We start from the raw sequence: 27,873 nt of genomic DNA, 5'->3' as shown, positions 1-27,873 counted from the left end.
TAAATTTACCTACATTTCCAAAGAATAAAAGGCCACGGCTTACATCAAGGTTAATGACCCAATAATTAATTAGTTAGATGTTATATGAAATAGACAACAACCACTCACAACTAGCTTCCCAACTACTATTAATTCTGAAGAATATAGATGAGTCAACCCGGCTGACTATGGAGTCAAGACTAAACGGATTCTCAGATAGAAATTAGAAGCCATTGACATTAACTGATGGAGAAATACTGATTTGATAAGTATCAACTACAAACACAAAGAACAGAATAAATTATTATAATCCAACAATAATTTAGGCGTTTTTTAGCATATTTAGTGAAACATTAGAGATGTCCAGTTCTTGATTTGACTAGTATTTCCCAATACATGTTCTAGTAAGTCCCTATTCCACCAGAAATATGTAGTTACTATGTGCAAAAAGAGAGAAGATAGTGTTTGATATTCAAATAAAATTGGAAAATATTAAATACAGCTAAATGAGTTTCCTGTAAATCTTCCTAAAACATTAAAAAGTTAATGTTCATTTTAAATATTTAATAAAAGGATATAACACATAATGTTTCAAAAAAGATTTAACCAAGAAAGCTTTTTCCTTGAATGACCTCACTGGACTAATTGCTGAGAAATATACTTAGATAAATGCATTTCTAAACCTATCTGCTGGCTTTGCCAGATGGGTCAGCTAAGTGCTTTTCTTTCCCCTTTCTAACTTCTCGCACCCAGGAACCAGCCTGTTCTACACTCCTTTGATACCTCAACAAAATGCAGTCTGAATAATAGAATAAACATTTCACATTTTTCTGATACTGGCTACATTTGATCTTCTATGATTAATTAAGTTAGAGAGCCATTTATGTGCACAACCTTTAATGTATCCTTCTAAACTAAATTGCTGAATTTGCATTTAATGATCCAAAATAATGCGTATTATTGTTGGGGTAATTTTTTGAGTTCTAAAGTGTCATAATAATCATAGGGTTTTGGGATACTGGGATTTATCTATTTCTCTGTGTGTCTTATTTATTTTGGTTAAGATTTACATTTGCTTTATATGATAGAGATCTGAAAAACAATGTTTTAAACTGGATAGAAATTTGGGTCTCTGTCCTGTGAAAATCTGGCAGCTCAGCTCTAAAATGTGTGATTAATCTAGATTCTTTCTGGTTGCTCTGCCACATTTAGGATGTTAATCTTGTCACCTGATACCCTTCATTTCCTCATTTCAGCTAGTGGGAAGAAATACAGAGAGTAATGGAGGTGTAGTTAAGACCTCTATGCTGCAACAATGCGGTCAAGTAGATCTCATTTTAGTTATAGAGCAGTGATGATCAATAGAAATAGAATAGAAACCACATGTACAATTTACAACATTCTAACTGCCACATTATATAAATAGAAATCAATAAGATTAGTTTAGTAACATTGTATTTGATCTAAATTATCTAAAATTAATTTGACATCATCAATATAAAAATTTTAATAAATATTTTACATTTTTGTACTCAGTCTTTAAAACTGTGTGTGTCTTATACCTATAGCATGTCTCAAAGTGTACTAAATTTTTATTGAGAAGAATGATGTTTAGATTTTATAAAATTGACAACTGAAAAAGTAGATGTACATGTCCAAAAGTCTTTCCAAACATATTTAAATGTTTTTCAATAACTGAGTTAAATATCAGTGTCCAAACATTCAAATTAGAGAAAAATTTAAATTCAGTTTCTTTATTACTCTTGCCACACTTCAAATCTCAAAAGCCACATATATCAAGTGTCTTCTCTATTGGACAATATGTATGTGAACCACTGACTAGCAAGAAGTGCTGTGCTGTGTTCAACATGTTTGGATATGTATATTAACTCGATACAAAAATTCCTTTTGATTTAATTTCACAATCAAGAAGTTGACCAGAACTTAGAGAACGGTTATAGTTAGATTCAAGTTGTTCTGGAAATTTAGATTTATTCTGGTCACCCATTTATCCATGTGCTCTGTTAAAGATAAATATTTCCATTACTACATAATGAACTGAAAATAGATATTGAAGGGCTATTGGCAGTTCCTGATACAGTGCATATCTTGAGGCATCCAAACGTGCATATATGCTACCTTCCATGCAGAGTTATATCCTCTTCCTAGTTTAGCTCAAAGTTAAGGTTTTCAGAGAAATGCAAAGTTTTTCAAAAGGCCTCATGGCTCTTCATAGTCCATCCACCTACAGACCAAACCTATAAAAAGCAACTTAGTTTCCCACCAATGTAGAATAATGGAAAAGGAATAGAATAACTGCATTAAAGAAACAAACATTCTGAAGTGGTAAATTTAAAACATAAAGAAATCATTTGTTTTTTGCAATTACTCAATTTTGCAAACTGGGTTTGTATAGGAGTTCCTGCTCTCATGTTATAGTAAATTTCTTGTACAGTTCTTTTGGAAGCCCCTCATTAGAAAAACTCCCTAGCCCAATATTCTTCCCCATGGCCTCTAGGCTGTCCCTCTATGTGGTGCTTTCTTTTCCAGGTTTTCATGGTGTCCTATCTAGAGGGATCATTGGATAGCATGCCTTTAGGTGGAGATGTAAAAATATTTTTACAAGTGCAGATTTGGACTTCACTAGTTAAGACATAGAATTTGAAAAAAAAAAAAATGTATACGTTGGTAGAGCTGTCTTATTTATTTGACAATATTATAGCCTCAAAATTCAGATGATTTCAGTTCTATTTTTGGTTAGCTTTCTTCACAAGCAACCACACACAGTGACCTCTACAGGCATAAACTTCATTCCTAAAATACGTAATATTCTATTTTCCAGCCTCTCTATGATGACTAACCCCTACCCCACAACTTAATGTATGATCCTTTGAGATCATCTTAAAATAGGCTCAAATGAGAAGTCAACAATTTCAACCATATCTTTAAATCTGGGCTACTTGCTGTGTAGCCCAGAATTAAAGGCTGTGTCCTCATCCAGGCTTTCCTCTGTGCACAGTCAGAGGCAAGGTGGGGTGGAGAGATCTTGTGTCTGCTCTTCTAATAAAAATAGTCTTATCAAATTTAAGCCCTACTGTTTGATCTCACTTAACTTTTATTACCTCTTTATAAGCCCTATCTTTAAATATTGTCACATGTGGGGATTATGACTTCAATGTATGAAATGGAGAGTGAAGGATAAGGGGACACAGTTCAATCAGTAACAAATTATAACAGAAAAACAAAATACTATGGCTAAAATAAGACCGAGCTTTGTATTTCCCTAGCATAATGTGTGTTTGCAAAATAATTATTGATTCAAGTTTCTTTCCCTTATTTTTCCAATAGCTATATAATATACTGACTAGATTGGAGCTATAGCAAGATTCTATCTATATTTTTCATTCCTGCATGAAGGCAAGAGGAAGGTGCCAGAACAATAGTTCCCTTTAAATGTTCTACCCAGAATTTCATACATTAGGTATAATCATGTTTCATCGGCCAAGACTGATTCTATTAAAGTTGGAAGAAATATTTTTGTCTCTAAACTTATCTAGTATGAAAATATAAAATGAATCTTAACTAGTTTATATAAAGTTTAATATAAAATAAAGTTTTAGTATAAAGTTTAAGCACAGAATAAAAACTGTGTGAAAAGAAAAAACCGTAGTGTCTTCCTGGTTAAATGGCATGAACTAAAAGAGCTCCAGGCTTTACATTATCACCACCTGTGAAGATACAGAATAATAGGAACATTATTATGGATTTTATAAACTATGTGAAAAAGAACATTATAAACTAATATTCACATTGAACGTCCATCAACTGTAACATCAGTTGAGAAAGATGGTGATTCAGATTCCAGGACATGGTAACATGTTCCACCTTTTACTGGGAATCATGTACATATTCTTAAGTAGATCCTGTTCTAGCTGAGACTCAGGCAGTAGGGCCCATTGGTAAGTGCTAAGGAGAACGAGTAAGAAAGGGAATTGGCGGGCATGTGTGTGTGTGAGTGTGTGTGTGTGTGTGTGTGTGTGTGTTGCTATTTTTGCTTTCCAGCCTCAAAATATCATTGCCGTCTTTGTCACTTCTGTCTTATTTCTCCTTGACATTTTATGCCTTTTAAAATCTCTCTATTTATATTTCACTAGAGTTTTAGAAAGGACTGGAAGTGAACACATGTTCAATCCTACATGTTAAAATCAGTTTGTAGTTCATTCAGAAAAAAATTATATCGATCCAGAAAACAAACACACTTATCCCTAGGAACTAAATATTACATGACTAGCTGCCAAATTTTGCACTGGCCATTGGTTTTCAACCCTTTTCTTTCAAATTAAAAAGAAAAGGCAAACGTAAAGGCCTTCTTCAAGGAGAACTACAAGCCACTGCTCAACGAAATAAGAGAGGACACAAACAGTTGGAGAAACATCCCATGTTCATGGTTAGGAAGAATCAACATTGTGAAAATGGCCATACTGCCCAAAGAAATTCACAAATTCAATGTTATTCCCATCAAGCTACCAATGACCTTCTTCACAGAACTGGAAAAAAAAACACCTTAAACTTCATATGGAACCAAAAGAGAGCCCGCATAGCCAAGTCAATTCTAAGCAAAAAGAACAAAGCAAGAGGCATCACACTACCAGACTTCAAACTATACTACAAGGCTACAGCAATGAAAACAGCATGGTACTGGTACCAAAACAGAGATATAGACTAATGGAACAGAAGAGAGTCCTCAGAGGAAACAAAACATATCTACAACCATCTAACCTTTGACAAACCTGACAAAAACAAGCAATGGGGAAAGGATTCCCTGTTTAATAAATGGTGTTGGGAAAATTGGCTAGCCATGTGCAGAAAGCAGAAACAGGACCCCTTCCTGACACCTTACACTAAAATTAACTCCAGATGGATTAAAGACTTAAACATAAGACCTAAAACCATAAAAACCCTAGAAGAAAATCTAGGCAAAACCATTCAGGACACAGGCATAGGCAAGGACTTCATGACCAAAACACCAAAAGCATTGGCAACAAAAGCCAAAATAGACAAATGGGACCTAATCAAACTCCACAGTTTCTGCACGGCAAAAGAAACAGTCAGTAGAGTGAATCGGCAACAAACAGAATGGGAAAAATTTTTTTGCAGTTTACCCAGCTGACAAAGGGCTGATATCCAGAATTTACAAAGAAATAAAACATTTACAAGAAAAAAACAAACAACCTCATTCAAAAGTGGGCAAAGGATATGAATAGACACTTTACAAAAGAAGACATACATGAGGCCAACAAACATATGAAAAAATGCTCATTATCACTGGTCAATAGAGAAATGCAAATCAAAATCACATTGAGATACCATCTCATGCCAGTTAGAATGGCAATCATTAAAAAAATCTGGAGACAACAGATGGTGGAGAGGATGTGGACAAATAGGAACACTTTTACACTGTTGGTGGGAGTGTAAATTAGTTCAACCATTGTGGAAGACAGTGTGGTGATCCCTTAAGGACCTAAAAATAAAAATCCCATTTGACCCAGCAATCCCATTACTGGGTATATAATCCAAAGGATTATAAATCATTCTACTATAATGACACATGCACATGAATATTCATTGCAGCACAGTTTACAATAGCAAAGACCTGGAATCAACCCAAATGCCCATCGATAATAGACTGGATAGGGAAAATGTGGTACATATACACCATGGAATATTACGTAGCCATCAAAAATGATGAGTTCGTGTCCTTTGTAGGGACATGGATGAACCTGGAAACCATCATTCTCAGCAAACTGACACAAGAACAGAAAATCAAACACCGCATGTTCTCACTCATAGGCGGGTGTTGAACAATGAGAACACATGGATACAGAGAGGGGAGCCCTATACACTGGGGTCCGTTGGGGATAAATGGGGGAGAGACGGGGGTTGGAGAGGGTGGGGAGAGATAGCATGGGGAGAAATGACAGATATAGCTAAAAGGAAGGAAGGCAGCAAATCACACTGCCATGTGTGTACCTATGCAACAATCTTGCACGTTCTTCACATGTACCCCAAAACCTAAAATGCAATTAAAAAAAAAAGAAAAGAAAAGAAAAGGCAAGTATGCACAAGAATAAACACAAAAAGGTTTTTAGGAGACATGTTCAAAAAAAAAAAAGAAATGGGGAATCCAATGTATGTAAAAGAAGCCATGTCGTATCTGGTCTGATTTCCTCTCTCTGGCAACAGTAGAAACAGAGTAATTTACAGCAGGGCTTAGGAATTAGCATACTGAATAAACAAAAAGTGTGTTGAGGAAACCAGTGGAATCATGCGAAAAATCTATTTGCTTGAACTAGCAATCACCATATGAAAAAATAAATGATGGGAATGGAAGTGCATGAATATAAATGTATGTTACTTGACTTCTTACAAATTTTAGGCAACCCATACACTGAGAAACAGAAAATGCATTATTTGAGAATACAAGGAACATAGCAGTGATTGAAATGAGCTTTTTTGGATAGATTGAAAAGGGCATATGTTTTGTTCTATGTGATCATTTTCCTAAAAGTAAAAATACCTTTAAAAAAATTGGAACAAAATCATTAAAGTTGGAATGTCAGATTTCCTATAAACAGTGAAGAAAATGTTTTTATTAAAAATAATTGATGTGAGCTATTAGGTTTTCCAGATCAAAGCTGGTGAAGCTAAAGGACTCATGAAGAAATCAGTGCTGTTTACAATACAGAAAACATGTTTTTTGGAATATCTTTCCTATAGACCAGTTGATTGTCAAACGGATTATCCGCTCAACCTTAACCAAATTCTCCATATAATCAGCAGAAACTGTTCTGCAAAAGAAACTGCAAGCCAAATAAAAGTCAGTTCCAAATGCATTTGCTCAGCACAGACAAAATTTACGTTTTTCAGTTTGCTTAGCAAGCAGCTGTGGTAAGAACTTTATCTTGAGAATTTTGGTGGCAATCAAATATTGCTGTAATTTAGTATGGGCCAAGTATATATAAAAATGAGAGAGCAGAAATCTGTCTTTCTGCATCATCAAGGCACTCATTAAAAATATGTATTCTCTGAGCTCTTTGCTACAATTAATCATTTTAAAAATCAATACAGATTTTATTTTTAATTAGTAAACATTTATCTGCTAATGAACTAGATATTCTTGGTTTCTCTAGCACATTTTAAAAGATTTTACCAGTATATGCAACTTTCTATATTTATATAACAATACATTAAATAAATTGTCAGCTAATACTCATACATATATGAGGAATGATAGATTTATAAATCATCATACTAAGCAAACAGCAGATCCTCAATAAATGCTCTGTTGCCTTCATTGTTCACATTTTCTAACAGTCATATTTCACATGAGGTATCTGACAAGGAAATATATACTCCTTCCATTTGAACATCAATATTGATGTATTTTAAGAGACATAGAGAATTATCGCCTGAATGAAAATGACATCACCAAGAACAAATTATTTCGTGTTTCTTGCAGTCTGTCCATCAATATAATGATTTTCTTAAGTGTGGGGAGAAATAATAGTCAATAACATAAAAACAACCAAAATAATTCAAAGGATATTGTATGAAGGAAATCTAAGTTGCTTCATTTCTTTCATCTGATTTTTATATAGAAAATTCTAACACATCATTCTAATGTTATGCAAGTGTTACCTTTGACTTAGAAAATACGTGAAAGCAATTATTTGCAATATATGTCATCAACATTCTCCTACTTTGTATTTTTGACATTTTTATATGAGAATAAAGGCAAATTAGTAAAGCCAAAATTATATGGGAAATGCCTATAATAAATTCTGAAAAGCAAATACTAGATAATAAAATTACAGGACTTAGTTTTTCAAGGGCAGCTTTCACAGGAAGATTCCAAAAGGTATTCACAAAACCCTGTAAGCTCTCAAGCTTTTAAAGGTTCTGAGGCGGTGTTTTCAACAAAATGTTTGTTCAGAGAGAGTTAATGCCACTGATCATTATGTAATGTCCTGGCCTGCTGAGAAAAGTGCAGAAGAGCTTACTGTAGAATCTGTCAAAATACATAAAATACTTTAAATTCCACCAAGTCAAGAATCACAAAGGCCCTCTTCTATTATGTACACAGTATGATGACAAAAGATATAAAATAGTTATGCAAGGAGCAAAATGCAAAGAAGTGAGCACAATTACACTGGTGGTTAGAATGTAAATCCATAACGATATTTTGAAAGGAGCTTTTGAAAGGCCTAACAGATTTTAACTGTATACATTTGACAGGAAAATTCTACATCTAAAAATCTAAACCTAAGAAATATTCAAGTTAATATATATTGCTTGTATAAAATTCTACATCTAAAAATCTAAACCTAAGAAATACACAAGTTCATATATGTTACTTGTATAAACCTAAGAAATATTCAAGTTTATATATATAAAGGTTCTAAAGAAAGTTCATTGCAGATTTTTTTTGCAATTGCAAATCTCTTGTTGATCAAGGGAAGAACTGCATAATACACGATACATCAACACAGCAGCCATTAAGAAAAAATTTATGAATATGAAAATATCACCACAATCTAGCAATTGAAATATGCAAATTGCCATAATAGCCTATGATCTCATTTAAATAAAGGAAACATAAGTGTGCCACCTCAAAATATACTTCTCTGGCATATTTTGAGATGGCTACTCAGAAAGGCTTCAAGCATGGCGATAGCTTTGAAAAGCTGTCTTTAGTGGGGGAGACTTGCAATGTTAGAGGAAATCTACATTAGTGAAGTAAACACTCCATCCAAACAATTTCCCGGAGACTTTCTTACCTGCCTTATCTGGATCTAGGAAAGATTATTTCACAGGAAGAAGAGACTATTATGGTTTTGGTGACAAAAGTTTTAAGAAAGACAGGAGGATGTCTTTTTTTTTGTTGAAGGAAAAGTCATTTTGCATAGTTTAGAGGTTATTTAAAATTGTTTCAGTCAAGCATGGTGGTTCATGTCTATAATGCCAGCACTTCAGGAGGCCAAGGCAAGAGGACTTTTCAAGGCCAGGAGTTTGAGTTCAACCTGAGCAACAAAGCATGACCACCCATCTCTACAAAAAAAAAAAAAAAAAATTAATTAGCCTGGTGTCATGGTGTGCACCTATAGTCCTAGCAACTTGGTAGGATGAGGCAGTAGCACTGCTTAAGTCCAGAACTTCAAGGCTACAATAAACTATGATCACACAACTATATTCTAGCATCTGTGACAGAGTGAAATCCTATCTCAATAAATATACATATACCTGTGTGTGTGTGTGTGTGTGTGTGTGTGTGTGTGTGCAGATAAATATATGTATGTATATATGTAAAACTGACAAGAAGTTGTAAAAGAGTTACAAAATATAAAACTCATTAAAAATTTAATGTTATCAAACTAAAACTGAATTTATATAAGGGCTTTTTTAAAAAAATTGAGGCTGAATTTTCAAAGTAATTTAATATAGAACTACAATTTTACACTCTTTTAAATAAGATTTTTGTGTAATATTGTTAAGATATACAATATTTTTGTTTACCTTTTGAACAAACTGCAAAAACAAATAAAGGAGTAAAAGAAGAGAGAGAAACAGATCCTGTGGGCCTCATGCTGTCTTTATTAGGTCTTTTACTTAAATGAATGATTATTATTTCATAGTGGCCTGCAATCTTATTTAGATCAAGTAATTTAAACCTTTCACATATTTGACAGCCTTACTAAAATCCAATTTCAAATTATAAACTAAGTATGTTTGACCTCAAATTAACTTTTGGACATTTAAGAAGGACCTTTCCAGTTTTTTTAAAAAAATTAGAACAATCAGGCTTATTTGATATTTTAAAATTATACAAAAAGCATTTTCAAATAAGAAATAATTTTCAACTTTCTTTGAGTTATGTTTGTGTAGATATGTTATTGACATATGTATTACATAATTGTATGGGATTCTTAAAAATCTAATATGTCATAATTAAATGTCACAATTTTGGTTGTTACATTAAAATATTATATGTCATTGAAATAGCTAAATGTCTTCACCAATTGTTAAGTTGTATGAACTCCAACCAGATCATTAACCATGACTATTTTAGTCTTGTTTTCCACAGTTACTTGCTTTATACTGGTGTTCTTCTCATTGGACTAGGTAAGAACTTCCAAACATCTAATAAAGAAACATAGGTTCTCTCAAAATAATAAGAGCAATATATGACAAACTCACAGCCAACATCATACTGAATGGGAAAAAGCTGCAAGTATGCCCTTTGAAAACCACCACAAAGCAAGGATATCCTCTCTTACCACTCCTACTCAACAGTGTATTGGAAGTCCTGGCCAGCGCAATCAGGCAAGAGAAAGAAATAAGGGGCATTCAAATAGGAAGAGAGAAAGTTAAACTATCCTTGTGTGCAGATGACACAATTCTATATCTAGAAAACCCCACAGTTTTCGTTCAAAAGCTACTTCAGATGATAAACAACTTTAGCAAAGTTTCAGGAAACAACAAACTCAATGTACAAAAATCACTAGCATTCTTATACACCAACAGCAGCCAAGCTGACAGCCAAATCAGGCATACAATCCCATTCACAACTGCCACAAAAAGCATAATATATCTAGGAATACAGCTAATCAAGGAAGTGAAGAAGAGCCTGAAGGAATGGTACAACAGAGACTGAAAGAATGGTACAAGGAAAATTACAAAACACTGCTCCAAGAAACCAGATATGACAAAAACAAATAGAAAAATATCCCATGCTCATAGATAGGAAGAAACAATATTACTAAAACGGCCACACTGCCCAAAGCAATTTACAGATTCGATGTTATTACTATGAAACTACCATTGACATTATTCACAGAACTATAGAAAACTATTTTAAAATTCATATGAAACCACAAAGGAGCCTGAATAGTCAAGGCAATCCTAATCAAAAAGAACAAAGCTGGAGGCATCATGGTATTCAACTTTAAACTATACTACAGGGCTACCGTAAGCAAAACAGCATGGCACTCATACAAAAACACACACATAGACCAAAGGAACACAGAGCTCAGAAATAAAGCCACACACCTACAACCAACTGAGTTTTAAGAAAACTGACAAAAAGCAATGGGGAAAGAACTCCCTATTCAATAAATCGTGTTATGATAACTGGCTAGCCATATGCAGAAGATTAAAATTGGACTCTTTCTTTACACAACGTAGAAAAAAAAATGAATTCGAGATGGATTAAAGATTTAAATGTAAACCCCAGAAATATAAAAATCCTAGAAGACAACCTAGGCAATACTATCCCAGACACAGAGACAGGCAAAGATTTCATGACAAAACACCAAAAGCAATTGCAACAAAGGGGAAAATTAACAAATGGGATCTAATTAAACTTAAGAGTTCCTGCACAGCAAAAGAGACTGTCAACTGAGTAAACAGACAACTGACAAAGTGGGAGAAAACATTTGCAAACTATGCATCTGACACAGGTCTAATACCTAACATTTATATGGAACTTAAACAAATTTACAAGAGAAAAACAAACAACCCCATTAAAAAGTGGGCAAAGGACATAAACAGACATTTTTAAAAAAAAAAAAAAAAAAAAAAACAGACATGTGACCAAGTATATTAAAAAAAAAGCTCAATATCACTTATAATTAGAGAAATGAAAATCAAAACCACAATGAGATACCATCTGATACCAGTTAGAATCACTATTGTTATAAAGCCATAAAATAACAGATGCTGGCAAGGTTGTAGAGAAAAAGGAATGCTTCTACACCGTTGGTGGGAGTGTAAATCAGTTCAACCATTGGAGAGAGCAGTATAGTGAAGCCGAACAGCTAAAAACAGAACCACAATTTGACTCAGGAATCCCGTTATTTAGTATATACCCAGAGTAATATAAATCATTCTATCATAAAGACACATGCACACTAATGTTCGTTGCAACACTATATACAATAGCAAAGACATGGAACCAATCTAAATCCAACCTAAATGCCCATCAGTGACAGATTTTGGATAAAGGAAATGTGGTATGTCTACACCGTAGAAAACTATGCAACCATAAAATAACAGTAAGATAGTATCTTGTGCAGGAATATGGGTGGATCTACATTATCCTTAGCAACCTAACTCAGGAACAGTAAACCAAACACCACGTGTTCTCACTTATAAGTGGGAGCTAAATGATGAGAACTCATGAACACAAAGAATGGAACATCAGACACTGGGGCTGACTTGAGGATAAAGGGTAGGAGGGGGAGGAGGAACAGAAAAAATATCTATTGAGTACTAGGCTTAGTACTAGGTGACAAAATAATTTATACAACGAATCCATGGCACAAGTTTACCTATATAACAAACCTGCACATGTACTCCTAAACCTAAAATATATGTTAAAAAATAAAATAAAATAAATGCCAATAAGACATAAACAAAAAGAGAAACATGGATTCATGAAACTGCCAACTCAACTCCAAAAAAAAAAAACTCATTACATTAGAATAAAATGTCTTTTTATGATATTTTGTTTGGAACATTGCTGATTCCTTTTGATTTTCACATGTAAGGAAACGTTTTTACTTTTAAGTCACTTATAGCTCACGATAATTTGATTAAGTATAATTTTGTAAACAGAACTGAAACATTTGTGTCTACTGATCCTTTCAGAATTAGGAACCTATTTGCGAGGGTTGTTATTTTAGGCAATATAACATTTGCATAAATTCAGTAAGAATCTGTGTTCTTTTGTAACAGGACACAATTAGAAACCATGGTTATTCTACTGAAGGTTTGACCAGAATGTCATATTTTCAGAAATGACAAGACTAAGGGGCTTTATGGAACCAGTAAAAACCCCTTGGAAAAAACTGGCCTGGTAATTTAAATGTATAGTCCACATGGTTTCTCTGCAGGTAGGAAAAGAATGTCACTTTCCAGCAGGCCTAAACACCATTACAGACACAATGTGAGGGTGAGTCAATTCTATGTTCGCTTGCTCGCCTTTAGAGGCTTTTAAGGCTAATTCAAGATTCCTTATAGGCCAAGCATGGTGAATCATGCATGTAATCCTAGCACATTGGGAGGCCAAGACAGGGGAGTCACTTGAGCTCATGAGTTCAAGACTATCCTGGGAAACTTATCTTGCAAACAAATTAACCCAACCATAAATACGTTTGGTAGAAATGGAGATCAATATATAGAGAAAAAATATGTCTCAGAAAATAATTCGTAGTACACCTATTATCTTAAGGTGTAGTATAGATTCCAGCTCATTAGTTTTAGAAATTATATTATTTACCTGCAATTTAGAATAAATTCTGAATTTATTCTTTAGAAATTATATTATTTACCTGCAATTTGGAATAAATTCTGAATTATTTCCTGGCTGCAAGTCTCCAAATGAACATTCCCATTTTTTTCCTACCCGTCTTACTTGTAATCTCTAGAAATTAAAACTGCCTTTTACCTGAGGCTCTATAATCAGAAGCTAGTCAACTTGGCTTTAAAGAAAAATCACCATAACAGCTTATATTTGGACAAACTTTGTGACATGCAAAACACAACCCAGGACAATCTGTTGCATTGGGTGTCCCTGCCTGCACCCACTCCAAATGAAAATACTTCAAGACCAAGTCCAGAATCTTCTCAACCGATTGCCCTCCAGACTCAGAGACTAGCTTATAACTCCAGACATTAACTACTGTTTTTCTTTTGTTTTAACAGAAAATCTCTTATTGAATGCCTATGTGCTTCTACCATATAGAGATGCTTATACCATATTGAGAACTAACCTTGTTGGGGGCCCATCTGTGATTCCACTTCCTGAAATGTGATATAACCTTTTAACTTAACTTACCTATTCTGAGGACTAAGAAACTGATTCAAGGAAACATGGGAAAATGTGCTCAAATTTGTTATTTTCTGCTTGATCCAATCTGTTTTCTTCCCAGGTATTAGTGTATTATCCCAAAACTTCTGACTCAAATCTTTCCATGGTTACCAACCCTACTTTAATATATAAACCTTTCTGAAAATAAAGTTCCAAATGGGGGAATGAAGGAAACCAAAATATGCTTAAGCCAAAATATACTTCTTTGATATATTTCAAGATGACCATTCATAGGGGCTTCAAACACTGTGAAGGCTCTGAAAAGCTATCTTTTGTTGGGGAGATTTGCATCTATAGAGGAAATCTGTGTTAATGAAATAAACAGCAGATGCCAATACGCTGTCTCTGAGACTCACTTACCTGACTTACCTGAATCTAGGAAAGATTAACTCAGAGAAAATCAAGACTAAAAATCGGACATTTTCAAAGGTCTGATGGAGAAACTTTTTCCACAGGCTACCATCTATTTTCTTCAGAAGGCAGCTCTGGGATTACCTGAGAGATTTTTATCTGCATAACAAGGAAACCCTTGCTTATCATGATTTCCTCTCCCATAACCTGTGATGACACTCCCGACCCCAAAAGCCCAGGCTCTGAACATTTCTGTAATCTCAGGATGATATAAAAGTTTTAGTAATCTGGCTCTTTTTCGAGCTTCCTACTTTGTATGACTATGTTTACACACATTAATAAATATATATGCCTCTAATTCCTGGCAATCTCTTTATGAACAGTTTTTGTTGTTGTTGTTTGAGACAGAATTCTCTGTGTTGCTCAGCCTGGAGTGCAGTGGCATTATCTCAGATCACTGCAACTATGGCCTCCTAGGTTCAAGTGATCCTCCCACCTCAGCCTCCTGAGTAGCTGGGACTACAGATCTGTGCCACCACACCCAGCTAATTTTTGTATTTTTCTGTAAAGGCAAGGTTTCACCATATTGCCCAGGCTAGATCAATTTGTTTTATAAATTCACATTATCTAAGTTTCAGGATGGGGAGAAAGGAAAGTTCCCTCTGTCACTACGTAGGTTGAAAAAAAAAATGTCTAAGTTCTTTATTTGCATGTAAATGCCTATAAATGCAAAGCCAAATAATACACACCATACTCTAAGAGTGGTGATTACTAAGGTCGAAAGCAGCTCTGAGGAGAGGGAATAAAGAGAACTTGCATTTTCCTCTATTTGTTTGCACTTGACTCTTATACAATAAAATATATTCATATATTAGTTGTATAGTAAGCAAGGACTATATGTCTAAGCCAATTATAAGTATTAGGGTTTTCCACAGTTATTGTAGTATCAACATAAGCAATAATAAAAAAGAAGCTACTGTTATGGTCAGGATTGTGCTAGGCACAGAACTAGGCACTTGCTATATATGTAAACCAATATAATAGGTTGGTTCTCTACTAGCTAATTCTCACTAGATAACTGCAAGTAACATTTTCTCAGGTATTTCTGCCTTTTTGCCTGTTGCTTATACATTCAATTCAAATACAGAGTAGTCACATATAAAGAATATGATATATTTATATGTATGCTGAGGGTTTGAAAATTATATCCTCAAAGATAGATATAATCACATTCAATACTTCCTTTAAACTAATAATATGTGAGTCAGCACTCAGAATATCTTTTAATATATTTATTACAGACCATTTAAGGAAACATTCATACTACAGGGATTGTATAAAAATAGTTATTTTCTTTTACCCATGAATCATTTTGAAAACGTCCAGGGTGAAAAGTGTACTTGACACCTTCTGACAGAGGTATTACACTCCCGACCACCTCTTCTCAGTATCTAAATTTCTGGAACATTTTCTTCCCATTATTATTTAATTATGCAGCTTGAACCCTGTCATCACACACACAGTAATGATACAGAAATGACATTCTTGTCCCCCTCCACACTACTCTGCCTTAAAACAAAAATCGATGTTGTCATTTGAGTCAACTTGGAATTAATTTCCCAGGTTGCATTTGAAGTTTACTTGAGAAAGTACTTTGCCTTTGGCTCGTTTAAAACAATATTCCATTCAGCTTTAGTTCTATTACTGGTATCTACATACCATACTGAAAAAGAAACGGGAAGGCTAAGCTACCAACAAGAAACAACAAAACCATGCTCATGGCAAGGGTATTTTTTAGGTTTGCATCCATATCACTCCATCTTGTTATCTTGTTTTATTACAAAATGCTCTATTTAATTCATACCCTCGGAAAAGTCTTTAAACAGCACCATTTCATGGCCATCCGTAAGAGTTTCAAGTCACAATAATTCGAAAGATGTTCTGCACACTAGGCTGAATTCCAACTAGCTAATTCCTGCTGGAGAACTCAAAATAACTTGTTTTCTCTAGGTAATTCTGCCTGCTAATTATCCATTCAATTCAAATTAAGAGCAGTCGAGACCTATATAAAAAGGGGTCACTCAAACTAACTTCTTTCTCTTAAATGGTACAAAAAAACTATTCTTTCTCAACATATTAGTTTAAAGTTTTCTTTATACACACATTTGGTCAGAATCAATAAATAATTATAGGACATAGGCAAAATATATTTTAAAGTATCTGATAAAAGTGTAATATTCATTACAATATGCTCAAAGTAGAATTTTAACAATTATAAAGTGATCCTTACTTGGAACTGTCTCTACCATGCATTGAATATTTATTTTATGAATGTGCTAGTATTTCTTTAATCATCATTTTATTTATATCCATAGTTTCCTAAGAAATGTTTTTAATCAAGTATTTAGCAACTCTCCAGACAAATTCAAACCACATATACTTTCTGCCTTTGAAGAAACATTTAAGAGCTTAGTGACTAAAGTCTTTCAGATGATCACTGTGACTCTGGACTGTTTCATTTTCATTTGCATCCTTTTCCTCACATGTTAAATGATATGGCAGAACTGGACATTATCTAAGATTGCATTTAACTATATTAATATGTGCTTACAAGTTTCTCTTATTACTTATTAATTGACAAACACAAACTATATATATGGTGTATATCAGGATATCTTAAACATGTATATGCTGTAGAATGGCTAAAGTTGTAAATATATGTGTTACCTCACATACTTATCATTTTTTGTGTGTGATGAGGACACTTAAAATCTTCTCTCAGAAATTTTCATGTATGCAATATATTGTAATTAACTATAGCTGCAATGCTCACAGTGTTGTATAATAGAACTTTTGTCTTTATTCCTTCTAACTGAAATTTTATATTCTTTGACCAACATCTTCCCAGTCCCAACCCCAAGCCCCTGGTACTCACCATTCTACTCTCTACTTCTGTGAATTCAACTTTTTAAAATTTCACATGCAAGTGAGATCATGAGCTATGTGTCTTTTGAGATCCTTAAAGACTTCTACAAAATAAACAATGTTGAGATGATTGATATAGGCATTTATTCAAGGTGTATTGGTTAAAACCAAGTGATTGTGCATATTATATATGTAATCTTTGTCAAGATTTTAGAAAGAAAAACCAATTGTTTTAGTATCTTCTATGATAGATAATACAACTTGATTGGTTTGAAGTATGCAAAGTATTGCTCCTGGGTGTGCCTGTGAGGGCATTGCCAGAAGAGACTAACATTTGAGTTAGTGGACTAGGAGAGGCAGACCCACTCTCAAGCTGGGTGGGCACCATCCAACAAGCTGCCAGGATGGCTAGAAAAAGCAGACAGAAGAAGGTAGAAGAAGCTGACTTGCCTAGTCTTCTGACCCTCATCTTACTCCTGAGCTGGATGCTTCCTGCCCTTAAACTTCAGACTCCAAGTTCTTCAACTTTTGGACTCTTGGACTTACATCAGTGGTTTGCGAAGAGCTCTTGGGCCTTCAGCCACAGACTGAAGGCTGCACTGTCAGCTTTTCTATTTTTCAGGTTTTGGGATGCGGAATGAACCACTATTGGCTTCCTTGCTCCTCACCTTGCAGATGGCCTATGGTGGTACTTTACCTTGTGATTATGTGAGTCAGTTCTTAATAAACTCCTTTTTTAAAAATACATATCTCTTATTAGTTCTGTCCCTCTAGAGAACCCTAACACATCCCCATAATGTAAATACTAGAAATGTCATAATCACCAATTAGTATGACAAATACATCATTATAGCCATTCAACATTAGAAAATATCCTACAGGTTTTGTTTCTCCGTAGTACTCAAAAGTAATTTATGCGTGTGGGCTCTCAACAACTAATGAAAAATGTTACAGATCTATTTATTTAAAGAGTCCATAAAACAATGATCACTCCCTTCAAATTTGGTGATATATAATTATTTTGTCTGTCAGAAATTAGGATTACCTAATTTGATGAAAAAGGAATAGACAACAGATCTCACTAGAAGAAAATGTACAGGCTGGGCATGGTGACTCACACCTGTAATCCCAGCCCTTTGGGAGGCCAAGGCGGGCTGATCATGTGAGGTCAGGAGTTTGAGATCAGCCTGGCCAACACAGTGAAATCCCGTCTCTACTAAGTACAAAAAATTAGACCCGTGTGGTGGCAGGCACCTGTAATCCCAGCTCCTCAGGAGGCTGAGGCAGGATAATCACTTGAACCTGGGAGACAGAGGTTGCAGTGAGTCAAGAACGTGCCACTGCATTCCAGCCTGAGTGACAGTGCAAGACTACATCTCAAAAAGAAAAAAAAAAAATGTGCATGTGAACAGGACAGTTTTCTTCTTTCCCTCTATCTGACAAACATTAGACAAGCTTCTCCTGCCCCTAAACTCAACTTCCCTTTGTTTAGAGAAATTACTTTAGAAAGTTGGCAATTGTCAATTCTTTCTCTGTCTCTGTGAAATGTATGGAAATGTTCTACAAGTTTTCTGCCAGTTTTACAACCTGTGTTAATTCTAATGCTTGAGACTTCAATACAAAGAAAAACCATTTAACTACAATGTGGAATCTGTAATAGAAGTTAATTAAAAATTACTTGTTTGTTACAAGGTATGCTTATCTGAACAGCTTATAAGATTTAAGTAACAGCATGTTCTTAATATCATGATTATGGTATCAATATCATGATTATGGACAGACAGGAATATCTGTCTCAAGGACCTGAGAACCCTTCTTTTGAAATGTAAACAGTGAGGAAGACAGTACCCCATCCCCCAGTTTCTGTAGGAGAGTAATAGCATAACTTCCATGGATGTCTTGCTCTAAGTTGTAGAACTACCTCCTGTCATGAAAATACAAAAAAAGTTTACTTTTGGGTAAAACCAATTAGCATATACAGATGGCCTAGAATCTTCCTAACCTTCGTGCTTAAAAACTCTCCAGCCCCCTGTTTCATCAGAGTTCATTTCATTCTCAACTATTGCAATAGCCTAAATAACGTGTTACTTGCCTGTTTAATTTTGTCAGGTACAAGTTTTGCCTTGACATATGAGAACCACAGTGAGTAAAGAAAAGATGTATCAAATATCAAATTTGTTTAATTAGGGGCTTATAAAAGTCAACTCTTAAAGAAAAAACATAATCATATTCAGAATGTGCTGTAACTTACTTAAATCTTATCCTTATAAGCTACTCAGCTAGGCTTACAACAAATGTTTAAATAATTCTTAATTAACTTCTGTTTCAGACAAATTTCACATTATAGTTAAATGATTTTTCTTTGTATTGAAGTTTCAGGCATTAGAATTATCACAATTCTGAGCTTATATTCTGCCAATTTAGTATCCACAATAAATGGTATCTTGCTCATAAGAGCTACTGTTTTAATAGAAAAAAAATATTGATTTAGAGAGAATTACTGAAAGCCCATATGAGAAAACCGAGACAAGTCTGAAGGTGAAGCTGAATGTTGCTTACCTACAGATTCAGTACATTATACATGTAACAAAGAACAGGAGAATGTGTCCAGAAAATAGTGAAGAGCTCTAATAGAAAATTCATAATGCATTGATCTTAAGTACAATTCAATAAATGTAATACCCTTTAGTGTTTTCTGAACTTCACCTCAGGTTACTTGTTCCTTAAACAATGGTTAGAGTTATCTTTTAACAGCTAAAGATGAAAGAAACTACCATGCAAAAGGGAAGAGATTGAAAGATCCAGGAAGCAGACAACAGCCACTTCAGATGGGGAATGATGTGATTGGAATGTTCTTAACTATTAGTGACAAGACAATGAGAATGAAAGAAGCCCACGGATTTCTTTTTACGTTTGTTTTTAAAATCTCTGATGATTTCACCTCCATGTATTTCACAGATGTGTATCTTCTTATCTCTGAGTTTCTTACGTCTCTTTACAACTTTTTCTTTTACTGAGAGACAGAGGAAGAGAGAGAGAGGAAGAAAGAGAAGAGGAGAGAGGGAGATTTCTCTGCCTTTTTATATATTATGTTAATTAGCTGAAAAAATACAAAATGTATTATTTTAAATCAAATTATATTTTGCTAGACATGCACAGCATCAAAAATTATCAGTATAATTTATCAAAATATACAGAAAGCCTAATGATCATCCAACATCAGTGCACTTCTTTCCCTCCAAATTAACCGAATTAAATGGTTGTGTAGGTGTCACATAAATTTAACCTGAGGTGAAATTTCATTAAAACAGTTAATAAACTTGTTGCCTACTCATTATGTTATTCCTTAATATATGTAGTTCCTCAACATGTACAGTTGCTAGCCAACCCTTTTGAATTGATATACAAATTCCATTGCGCACTTGAAAACTGAAAAAAAAAATTAACAAAGCAAAAGGTAATTATGATAACCAGACCAAAAAAAAACCATACAGCTCATTAAAAATAATACTTTCAAAGAGCAATTAATTGGCACTAAGCAAAATTACAAATAATTTATTTTGGCTTTAACACAATTCCATGCGCAGCTTTTAAGATTATTTAGGCCTGAGCAGATCGTGTTTTGGTAGATGCTTTCACCAAATGACATAGCATTAGAATTTCCTTCCAAAAGCAGTTGCTCTATGGAAATCAGTGGACCTGTATTAAACAGCAAAATTGAAAAGAAAAAAAAAAAAAACTGGAAAAACTAATTTTACAAAGGCTTTGGCTGTCATTTTCCATACATTTCATATTGTTTTATGTTTCATGTGATCTCATAAATTTAAAAAATCACAGAATCTCAACATATGAGGAACATTTGAAGTTCATTTTGTCCAATAACCTCTCTAGCACTTAAACCTAATTCAACAGCATTGATGATTTTCCTGCCTTGGCTCACTTCCTAGAAAGTTAACACCAAATAGCTTTACCATGTAAAAATGTCAATGATGAGCCGGGCGCGGTGGCTCAAGCCTGTAATCCCAGCACTTTGGGAGGCCGAGGCGGGTGGATCACGAGGTCAAGAGACCGAGACCATCCCGGTCAACATGGTGAAACCCCGTCTCTACTAAAAATACAAAAAAATTAGCTGGGCATGGTGGCACGTGCCTGTAATCCCAGCTACTCAGGAGGCTGAGGCAGGAGAATTGCCTGAACCCAGGAGGCGGAGGTTGCAGTGAGCCGAGATCGCACAATCGAGATCGCGCCATTGCACTCAAGCCCGGGTAACAAGAGCAAAACTCCGTCTCAAAAAAAAAAAGTCAATGATATTTAGGCAACTCATGTTTATGCTGCCCCTTAATCTATCTGATTGACATTTATATTTATTGGTTTTAGTTCTACCCATAGAAACCAAACACAAGACATATCTAATTTCTATTTATCTAACAGCTCCCTAAACACTTAAAGAGACCTTTCTATGATGAACAAACACAAATAACAAACTATGTAACACTTAAAATTGTCATCAGTTTCCTTTCCTTGGATATTTCTGATTTTATAATTTAATGGCTCTTAGAACAAGTGTGGTCTAAAATGGCTGGATTCCTGAAACCCTAGCAGAGGTCTTCATGATCATAATGTTTCTTAACATTGCAACATATTTTGCCTTTTTGTACTGATAGTGCAAAAATAAAGGTGGACTGTCATCTAATCACAAATCAAGACAGTGGCATCAAACTACATAAGTCATTATTCATTTTTCTACACTCTCGGCACTTTTAAAAGCCACTTTTATTTTAAAATGACCTCAATAAAGAAGTAAGACTCATTAATGTTGCCATGTCTCAGCCCTTGTGGACATGTCTTAATATTTTGTGTGAAGAAATGAGAAGTATAGATAAAGTACTTCTGAAGCAATCGGCAGTTGTTTGATTTGCAAGTTGAACTGCACACTTTCACAATGCAGCATCATTCCAACTTGAAAGACAAACTGGTTATTCAGTAGGTATATTGGATAGAATTATCCTTTTCCATCCTTTGGTTAATTTCCTAGATAGACCAGGCAGGGTGGCTACACCAGTAACTGCAGCATGTGGAAGGCCAAGGTGGATGAATCACTTGGGCCAGGAGTTTCAGACCAGAGTGGGCAACATAGTGAAATCCATCTCTACAAAACATACAAAAATTAGCCTATAGACCCAGCTACTCGGGAGGCTGAGGTGGGAGGATCACTTAAGCCCAAGGGGCAGACATTGTAGTAAGCTGAGCTTGTGCCACTGAATTCCAACCTGGGCACTGAGCATCTTCAATGTCATCATTTAAATACTTTTTTTGCTATTAAATAGACAATATGAAACCTTTAGATGAATAAAATTTTAATATTTGTATATCCTCTGTTACCTGGTATTGGTAAAATATTGTCTACCTTCAAGATTGAAAAGAAATTAAAATTATTGTATTGTTGGAGATGACTTCTTGGATGGTATTTAGAAGTAATAATCAGAAACATACTCAAATTTACTGTCCCTGGAGTTTCTTAATACCATAAGTGGAATTGTTAAACACATCATAAATTTGTTTAATCTTATTATAAAGAACATCTCTAGATAAATGAGTATAAAATCCACTGACCGTAAACCAAGTTAAAGAATAGTAAATTGATATTAGCTGTTTGATATTTGCTAGTCTATTAGGAATAAAATTGCCAACTCTAAATAAGATGGCTCCTCATTTGATATCCCTTGATTCAGCTTTCTTTGATGGCACAAACATTGTTTAATATTTCAGATTGAGATTGAAAAAAATCTCCTTAGGCAAGTATACATTCCTTTCCATACTCTGGGGTGTCAATTTATTTTGCTGCAGCATTTGTGGCTTTTTAAGCATTACCATGATCTGGAGATGAAGGGATGAAATGTAAGTTACAATAAAGTAACCAAACCAAAAAGCCAGTTTATAAAAATAGTTGTCTGGGAACAGAAACCATACTGAAATGCAGACATGTTCTGGGTTTAGAAATCTGAATTCTGTATAGAACTGAGTGGTTGTTTAACCACTCTGAACAAAATCAGATGAAATGAAATGTGTTAGGTAAATATTCCTACAGGATATCCTTCAACTGTACATTTACATGTGGCCACTTATAGCATAGAGAGGCTATAAAAGTTACTGAGACAATCTCCCCTTGGTTCTCTTACACCCTATTATTTTAATAGCTCTTAAGATTTAAATAAAGGAAAGAACATGAGCTATAGAGAGCAGAAAAACCAATAAAGTATGTGTTCACTAACTGTTTGCCTCTGCAGAAAAATAGGTCTTAATTCCACTGGGGAAAAAATGAGAAACAACGCAGAATGTACCTCCAAATTGGCCTTTCTCCCCAGAGAACAAGGGGACTGACCAAACTATTCACCAATTCCTGTTCCTTATTTGTTGAGGAATTTCCCAGGGGACTTTAACTATCTTAAAACTTCAGATTGCAGCAGCACAATGCTAAGCAGTCTTTTGAAGCTGAGAAGAAAGCTGCACAGCAGTACAGAAGAGAGATTGTACTATATATATATATATATATATATATATATATATATATATATATATATGCGATGTGGCAGTAAGATCAGGTAAATTAATAGCACACAATATCTGTGCTGAATTCAGGTGGGCCAAGATTTTGCATGACTCATCACAAGCACAGATCATCAGTTATACCACTTGAATCCACTTACATCTCATATTTAGTGCACTGTGTTGCTGACTCTTCAAGGTGATACTTGCTGCAATCTCTAAAGATAATATTTGTTTACAGTAGAGTTAATAAATACACCTACAGTTCCCATTTGCAGCCGGCACACAGTCATAATTGATATCCATCATCTTCATCCATCAACTCTAGATTTTTTTCACACTTGGCCAGCAATTCAGCTGGTCCAAGTTGTTTGTCTGGTGGGGTCGGCTAGATGTTCATCTCTGGGGTATCTGTGTTTTGGTTACCCTTGGTCCTGTCAGGTTTGGTTTCAGCTGTTGTCCATGAATTATTTTCACTGGTCATGAAAGTTCTAAGAGATATTCAGTAAAACCTGTAAGTTTCAATCTCTCATCTCTGAAACAATTACATAGCCGTAACCAAATCTTCCCAAGGTAGAGCTGATAATTTCCATTAATATAGAAAGTCCTTTCTTCACCTTTTCATCCACTGGCGTGAAGACTCCAAAGTGACCACAGAAACGGAATAGTTATATGTTTAGTGAGACCCTTTTTTTTTTCCTAAGTTTGAGGTACATGTGCAGGACGTGCAAGTTTGCTACGGAAGTAAATGTGTGGCACGGTGGTTTGCTGCACAGATCATCCTATCACCTATGTATTAAGGCCTGCATTTGTTAGCTATACTTTTTGATGCTCTTCCTCCCTCCACACCCCTGACAGGCCCCATTGTTCGTTCCTCCCCTCCATGTATCCATGTGTTCTTATCCCTCAGCTTCCACTTATAAGTGAGAACATGTGGTGTTTGGTTTTCTGTTCTTGCATTAGTTTGCTAAGGGTAATGTATTCCAACTCCATCCATGCCCCTGTAAAGGACATGATCTTGTTTCTTTTTATGGCTCTGTAGTATCAATACAAGGATCCATGGTGTATATGTACATTTTCTTTATCCAGTCTATAATTGATGGGCATTTAGTTTGATTCCATGTCTTTGCTATTGTGAATGGTGCTACAAGGAACATTCGCTCGCATGTATCTTTATAATAGAATAATTTATATTTCTTTGGGTTTATACCCAGTAAGTGGATTGCTGGGTCAAGCGGTATTTCTGCCTCCAGGTCCTTGTGAAATCACCACACTGAACTAATTTACACTCCCACCAACAGTGTAGAAGTGTTCCCTTTTCTCACAGCCTTGCCAGCATCTGTTGGTTACTGACTTTTTAATAATAGCTGTTCTAACCAGCGTGAGATGGTATCGCACTGTGATTTTGATTTGCACTTCTCTAATAATCAGTGATGTTGAGTTTTTTTTCATATGTTTTTTGGTCACATGTATGTCGTCTTCTGGGAAGTGTCTGTTTATGCCCTTTACACAGTTTTTTAATAGGGTTGTTTTTCTGTCGTAAATTTTTTTATGTTCCTTATAGACTCTGGATATTAGACCTATGTTGAATAGATAGACTGCAAAAATTTTCTGCCATTCAGTAGTTATCTGTTCGCTCTGATAATAGTTTCTTTTGCTGCACAGAAGTTCTTTATTTATATCCCATTTGTCAATTTTTGCTTTTCTTGCAATTGCTTTTTGGGTTTTGATCATGAAATTTTCTCTGGTGCCTATGTTCTGAATGGTATTGCCTAGATTTTCTTCTAGTATTTTTACAGTTTCAAGATTTACATATAAGTCTTTAATCCAACCTGAGTTAATTTTTGTATTCGGTGTAAGGAAAGGGGTCCATTTTAGTTTTCTGCATATGGCTAGTCAGCACTCCCAGCACCATTTACTAAACAGTGAGTCTTTCTTAATTGCTTGTTTTTATCAAGGTTGTCAAAGATCGGATGGTTGTATGTTTATGGTCTTATTTCTGATATCTCTATTCTGTTCCATTGGTCTGTATCTGTTCTTGTACCAGTACCAATCTATTTTGGTTACTGTAGCCTTGTAATATAGTTTCAAGTCAGGTAGTGTAATGCCTCCAGCTTTGATCTTTTACTTAGGATTGTCTTGATTATACAAGCAAGCTCTTTTTTTGGTTCCATATAAGTTTTTAAATAGTTTTTTTCTAATTCTGTTTTGGGCAGTATGGCCATTTTCATGATATTGATTCTTTGTATTCATGAGCATGGAATGTTTCTCCATTTGTTTGTGTCCTCTCTCATTTCTTTGAGGAGTGGTTTGTGGTTCTCTTCGAAGAGATCCTTCACTTCCCCTGTTAGCTGTATTGCTAGATATTTTATTCTTTTTGTAGCAATTGTGGAATGGAGGTCATTCATGATATGGTCCTGTGCTTGCCTGTTGTTGGTATAGGAATGCCAGTAATTTTTGCCCATTAATTTTGTATCCTGAGACTTTGCTGAAGTTGCTTATCAGTTTAAGAAGCTTTTGGGCTGAGGCAATGGGATTTGCTAGATATACAATCATGACATCTGCAAACAAAGATAATTTGATTTTCCCTTTTTCCTACGTGAATACTTATTTTGTTCTCTTGCCTGATTGCCCTGACCAGAATTTCCAACACTGTGTTGAACAGGAGTGATGAAAGAGGGCATCTTTTTCTTGTGCCCCTTTTCAGGGGAAATGCTTCCAGCTTTTGCCCTCTCAGTATGATATTGGCTGTGGCTTTGTAATATATATAATTATTTTGAGGTATGTTTATTCAGTACTTCCTTTTTTGAAAATCTTTAACATAAAGAGATATTGAATTTTTTTGAAAGGCTTTTCTGCATCTACTGAGATAGTCATGTGGTTTTTGACTTTAGGTCTGCTTATGTAATGAATCATATTTATTGATTTGTATATATTGAGCCAACCTTAAATCCTGGGGATGAAGCTGACTTGATCACGGTGGATAAGCTTTTTGATGTGCTGCTGGATTCATTTGCCAGTATTTTATTTATGATTTTGGCATTAATATTCATCAAGAACATTAACCTGAAGGTTTTTTTTGTTGTATCTCTGCAAGGTTTTGATAGCAGGATAATGCTGGCCTCATAAAATGAGTTAAGGAGGGGTCTCTCCTTTTCAAATTTTTGGAATAGTTTCAGTAGAAATGGCACCAGTTCTTCTTTGTATCTCTGGTAGAATTCAGCTGTAAATTCATCTCGTCTTGGTTTTTTTGGTTGGTAGGCTATTTATTACTGCCTCAATTTCAGAACTCATTATTGGTCTATTCAGGAATACAATTTCTTCCTGGTTCAGTCTTAGGAGGGTGTGTACGTCCAGGAATTTATCCATTTCTTCTAGATATTTTAGTTTATGCACATAGAGGTGTTATAGTATTATTTGATGGTTGTATTTCTGTGGGGTCAGTGGTAACATCCCCCTTATCATTTATGACTGCTTTTATTTGGTTCTTCTCTCTTTTCTTATTAGTCTGGCTAGCTGTCTATTTTATTATATTTCCAAAAACCCAGTTTCTGAATTTGTTGATTTTTGAAGGGTTTTTTTGTGTGTGTGTGTCTCTATTTCCTTCAGTTCAGCACTGATCTTGGTTAATTCTTGTCTTCTGCTAGCTTTGGGGTTTGTTTGCTCTTGGTTCTCCAGTTTTTTAGTTGTGATGTTAGGTTGTTAACTTAAGGTCTTTCCAGCTTTTTGTTGTGAATGTTATAGTGCTATAAGTTTTCCTCTTAACACTGCTTTAGCTGCATAATAGGAATTCTTCTATGCTGTCTCTTTGTTCTCATTAGTTTCAAAGAATTTCTTGATTTCTGCCTTAATGTTATTATTTATCCAGGAATCATTAAGGAGCAGGGTGGTCTATTTCCATGTAGTTGTGTAGTTTAGAGTTCTTTTAATTAGAACTCTTAATCTTGAGTTCTAATTTAAAAAAAAAAAAAACACCAGAGTCTTACTCTGTTGCCCAGGCTGGAGTCCAGTGGCACAATCTTGGCTATCTACAACTTCCACCCCCCAGGTTCAAGTGATTCTCTTGCTTCACATCCTGAGTAGTTGGGATTACAGGCATCCACCACCATACTGGTCTTGAACTCCTAACCTCAAGTGCTCTACTC

The sequence above is a fragment of the Saimiri boliviensis genome, chromosome 7 (assembly GCF_048565385.1).
Source record: "Saimiri boliviensis isolate mSaiBol1 chromosome 7, mSaiBol1.pri, whole genome shotgun sequence".
NCBI classification, from domain to species: Eukaryota; Metazoa; Chordata; class Mammalia; order Primates; family Cebidae; genus Saimiri; species Saimiri boliviensis.
The sequence above is the reverse complement of the archived record's forward strand: the minus strand, read 5'-3'. Positions refer to the sequence as shown.